General features: G+C 40.7%; 1 non-coding gene across 1 annotated transcript; it reads left to right on the top strand.

Moving 5' to 3' along the window:
* Positions 1–434: 434 nt before the first annotated feature.
* LOC111812736 lies at positions 435–541 on the top strand. Its single transcript, XR_002818154.1, has one exon. It is a non-coding gene; the product is annotated as a U6 spliceosomal RNA (small nuclear RNA).
* The last annotated feature ends 5,132 nt before the right edge of the window (positions 542–5,673 follow it).

The raw sequence follows: 5,673 nt of genomic DNA, 5'->3' as shown, positions 1-5,673 counted from the left end.
TATTACAGACTACTAGACTGTATTGGAATATTTGCTGAATTCATGCACCTACAATATTAAAATGATAATGGAATACCCTTCTGTAACAAAACTAAACAAAAAAAGGGGATATAAAAGGATCATTTTGTATCTGTATATTCAAAAGTTAGGATAGATACACAGCTACTTTCTCTTAATACAGTAAATAGAAAGATTTATTCTACTAGTGTTTGTGGACAGGATATTATGTCTGCGTCTTGTACTATGAATAACTACTAAGAAGACAACCATATGCAATGTATTAATTATTGAAACTCTCCTACTCATCAGTTTTGAAACTGTCTCATTGTTATTTGTTTCTCAATATAATTATTTTTTAAAAAAAGAAAAGAAAAGACCTCCAGGCTGGTTGTTGTCACACATCTTTCTCTAGCACAATAAAGAGGAAAAGGATGGTGCTTGCTTCGGCAGCACATATACTAAAATTGGAACGATACGGAGAAGATTAGCATGGCCCCTGCGCAAGGATGACACGCAAATTCGTGAAGCATTCCATATTTTTTATATACTGATACCTGTGAACTAAGCTACTGCACTGCAGATGGCAATTTGTAATAGTGGTTTCATGTTGGGAGTGCCTGTCATTATGGTATTCTGAATATGGGCAGCTTGTCATGACATGCCAGTTACTGCTAAGATGTCTCTCGGGTAGGTGGATGTTCAAGAAGAAGGGGGTGGTGAATGAAAGCAAGAGACAGGAAAAGGAATATTGTGGGACTGTCCTGCTTCAAGGTTGTATATGGTGAGATTTTTGGACTTATGTGCAAACATGAGAAGCATAGAATTCTTTATCCTATTTTTAAAATATAATCTAATTTTTAAATGTTTTTTATCATATTATGTAGGGACTTAAAGTTCAACATATCAATACTTGATGAAAAATACCTGTTCCTTATTATGCCTAAGATGTTTGAAATGCAGTGAGATAGTGAGGTTAAGCTTGATAGCCTAAATCGTTTGATAATAACAATAAGCTTGTCTTCTGGATGGTTAACAACCTAAGTTTGCAGACCAAAATTTGAGAAAAAGGAGGGCTACAAGGAAAGCCAACATTTTGGCCCTAGTCTTCTGAGGTCAATTAAGACTCAGGACATATGAGAACTTGTACTGTAACGTCATGTACCTCGGTAGTGTCCCAAATTTTCTGATCAAGAAGATTATGGGGCCAAAGAGGAAAGTGATCGATGACATAGAGTGTGCCTAAGGAGAGTCACATGGGGAGAAGACACTCTCTCAGACATTCACAGAGAGCACATTGGCCAAGCAATGGCCGTGACTCATCCACATGGCTGACACTGACAAAGGTTCTACAATCTGAGGTACAGGATCTCAGGACAAATCCTGAGGGCATTTCACTGACCTTCTCAGACCCAAAGCTACAGCTCTTGTTGCATAGGTCCTGCTTTACCTTGGTCTTAACCATCCAGTAGAAAAGTAGGAAGACGAAATATAGGAAATAAAGCCATGCTGTTATGTAGAGCTGTGGGGGACTCAGGTCAATAATTTCTGACATTGCCAGTTAAACAGAAGACCCAATGCTATTATGGGCTACTGGACTCTTTTAGAATATTTTGCTGAGTTTACACACCTATAATATTCAATAACAGAACTTAGAAAAAATGGGGTATACCTATGAATGTCCATTTTGTATCTGTGTATTTAAAGTGGTTGGGATAGATATATAGTTGCATTCTCTTAATGAATAGAATGATTTGTTCTAATGGTGTTTGTAAATAGGATCACAAGTCTGCATCTTGTACAGCAATTAACCACTAAGAAGAATATATGCAGTGTATTATTTGTTGAAACTGTACTTCCAATTTGATTTGAAACTGTCTCATTGCTATCTGTTTATCAATAAAACTTTGAAAAAAAAAGAGGAAAAGGATGATTTTTTAAAAATGCCTCAGGAATTTTAGCATCACAATCGCCCTCCTTACCACGTATGTCGTTCTTCTTTCACAAAATCACATGACTTTTTAGTTTTTTAATTGGTTGAGGGTCAGTTAACCTACAGCAGGTCTAGGAAAAGAGATATTAGAAAATGGTTCTGGAATGTGAAAGCCTTCCAATGGGGAAAGGAAAGCCTTTGGCAGAGCTCAAGACATGGTGGAAAGTCAAGCTAGTCATGGAGAACCAAGTGGTCAGGAACTTCAAAAGTTGGCAGAAAGCATCAGAAGTAGGAGATTCTGAGGAAAGGACGTGAGAGAAAGGAAAAGGGTCACGAACTGAGAATAAAGGCCTGGAAATGCCTTTAGGGAAATTACACTTTGAGTGACGAACTAACTAGAAAGTAGACCTACAGTCAATTTCTTGGAAATCTAAAGTCAAATTTCACAATAATAGCTCAAAGCCTCCCAATTCCAGACAGCATTTTAGTCAAGAAGCCAAATTGTTAGCACTAGACAATGCTACATTCAAATCTCAGCTGTTGCTAAATAATTAGAATTGTTATACTGCTATGCCTCAGTTTACTCATCTGTAAAGTGGAGCTGACGATAAATTTGGTAAGTTTTCAGCTTTGTCTTTTTAGTCACACTTCCAGCTCACCCTGTTGCTATATGTTCAGAAAAATGTCATATATAGATAGATATAGGTATAGGTATAGGCATGGGTATAGATATAGGGATACAGATATAGATATATAGATATAGATTCCCATGTCTGACAAAATCTCAGTGACTACACGATTACAATGGGTTTGAGGCTTAATGATTGCTTTCCAGAATTGTCACATAGGAGCCATTGCCACCTAATTTTTTTTTTAACTTAGTACAAGATCTACAGAGTCTACTACTAGATCATACTCATAGTGATTCTCCTGTTTTCAGCCTCCCAAGAGCTGGGATTATAGGTGTGCACCACCACGCCCAGTCTCAATCCCCATCTTGGCATGCCCTGGGGCAGGGCCAGCATGGCATGCTGGGGATTGAACCTGAGTCAGTGCTTTAGTCTGCTGAGCTATCTGGCCAGCCCCCCATTGCCTCCTAATTCATTATCTTGTTTCCACTCTTGGAAACAAATCAGTGACACTTTTTAGACAAGTCACATATTACACTGTTCTGCTCAAAATCCTGCAGTGGTTCCCCATTTTACTAAATTAAAGCTGGAAATCTTTCTCATAGCTAAAGGCGCCTGGCAAGAGCAAGATCTTGAGTTCAATCCCCAGCACTGCAAAAAAAAAAAAAAAAAAAAAAAGGCTCTGATGGGTCAGTCTCCAATCCCAGCAGCTAGCCCCATGGATCTGTTTGCTGTTCCTGAATTCAGCAGACACCTTCTTCAGGCCTCAACAATGTTGACTGCTTCTTCCTGCCGACAGCCACACAGTCACCTTGCTTATGGGCTCCAAATCTCCGCAAAATATTGCTTTCTCAGTAGCTTTTACCTTCTTTTTAAATTTTTTTTCATGTATTTGGTACAGGGTTTCACTATGCAGCTCAAACTTATAGCAATCCTCCTGTCTTCAGCATCCTCTGTGCTGGGATTACAGGCATGTGCCACCACACTGGGTCTCAGCAGCTGGCTCAGTGTACCCAGGGATGGGGTTGGTGTGGCAGGTGGTGCCGGGGATCGAACCCTGGTCTCTGAGCTTGCCTAGGCAGGTGCTTAGTCCACTGAGCTATCTCACCATCCCAGTTTTCACCTTCTTGTATGCACATAACTTGTTTCTTCATGATGTTTATTGCTCATTACTTGTCTCCACCCACTAGTGAATGAATTTCTAAAGGACAAGAATTTGTGTCTGTCCCACTCACTAATATATTGCAAACACTGAGGGCAGGACTGCATAGCACAGAGGAGGCACTTTAAAAAAAATATTCACTCATGACTAAATAATGAAGCATGAAATGTACTTGGCACATTGCTTAATACATAGTAAGCACTTATCTAATGTTAGTTGCAAAATGGGGATGAGTATAGCTTTGATATTGCTATGAGGTGGTGAATGGCTATGGCATAGGTTCTGGAATCAGGGATAATGCTGGGCCTGAAGGCAGACCTAAAAGCACCAGGTGCTGGGCTTATAGGTATACAGTGACAAAAAACAAGAAGACTGTGCTAAGACCTGATCCATGGGCATACTGAAGTTATTTCATTATGCCTGTTTCCCTTAGCATTTTTGACAGGCTCCAGCCCAAGTACAAGCTGCTACTTTTTTTTTTTTTTTTTTTAATAGAACCGGGGATTGAACTCAGGCCCTTGTGCTTGCCAGAGAAGCGCTTGTTCCACTGAGCCATCTCCCCCGCCCCACTGCTAAATTATCATGGCCTGATCCAACATGGCTGAATCCCCAAAACAACTACTTATCTTAGCAAAGACCACTGCCTCCTTCTTCCCCACTCCAGCCCTGGACACAGCTTCCTTTTAACTTCCCCACACATACAAAGGGAACCAATCAGCTCCTCTTTGTCATTGAACCTGCCCCTCAAACTCTGCCCCCAGAAAGTCCATAAAGTCTCAGCCTTCCTGTCTCAGCTCAGAGGATCCCTCATCTCCCTGCCATCGATCCTCTCAGTGTCCTGCTCAATGGCAATAAAGGCCTTTCCAGCCTTTTCTTTTACTTCTACTTCTCTGCTGTACTGCTGAAAAACCTAAAAATTTTTATAATTCTTTTAAATGAAATGACTTCAATTCATTTAACCATTCTTCAAAGATATGGCTTCCAAATTCTCTTCACTATTGTTCATCTCTGAGCCCCTTGAAGTGAGCTTCTCCACCACCCTATGGATAGATATCAGAAATCAATTAACAAAATTCTCCTTTACCAGGCAGGCTATTTTGTATAAAAGTCTTCAGTTGCAATGTGTAAAAGAGTAAGAGCACAGAGCAGCCTGTTTGTGTAGACCATGGGGCTGCCTTAAGGAAGTCTCACCCTGCCGTCACTCTTTTAAATTCCACAGTATCCTCAGCTTGGAAAAGATCTAGAAGAAGGCACCTTTTTGGTCTAGGTATAGTGATACATCTGCTGTCCACATACTCTTGAGGTTAGGACAAGAGGATCTCTACAGCCCAAGACTTAGAGGCTAGCTTGAGCAGCATGGTGAGACAATGACTCCTTAAAATAAACAAACAAATAAGTAAATGAAAATGCACATTTCTTGGTATCTATAGTAGCAACAGGGCTGGTGAGATAGCTCAGCAGACTAAAGGGCCTGCTCAGTTAAGCACAGGCAAGCTTAGGCAAGCGCAGGGACTGTGGTTTGATCTCCGGTACCACATACCATGCCAGCCCTGCCTCCAGGGTGGGCTGAGCCAGTCAGAGTCCAGGCATGGTGGCACACATCTGTGATCCCAGCACTGGGGAGGCTGAAAGCAGGAAGATCACCAACAGTCCAAGCTGTGTAGTGAGACCCTGAAACAACCAAATGCATTAGAAAAAATAATTTCAAATAAAAATTGAGTGGCAGCAACACTGTATTATAAAATATTGCCAACATTTTGGCCCTAGCCTTCCAAGGTCAATTAAGACTCGGGACATATGAGAACTTGTACTGTAATGTTATGTAACTTGGTAGCGTTCCAAATTTTCTGATGAAGGAGATTATGGGGCCAAAGAGGAAAGTGACCGATGATGTAGAGTGTGCCTAAGGAGAGTCACATGAAGAGAAAACATTCTCTCAGGCTTTCACAGAG

Source organism: Octodon degus, unplaced genomic scaffold (genome assembly GCF_000260255.1).
Source record: "Octodon degus isolate 3935 unplaced genomic scaffold, OctDeg1.0 scaffold00139, whole genome shotgun sequence".
Classification (NCBI taxonomy): Eukaryota; Metazoa; Chordata; class Mammalia; order Rodentia; family Octodontidae; genus Octodon; species Octodon degus.
Note: the sequence above shows the minus strand (reverse complement) of the source record. Positions and strands in the feature narration are given on the sequence as shown.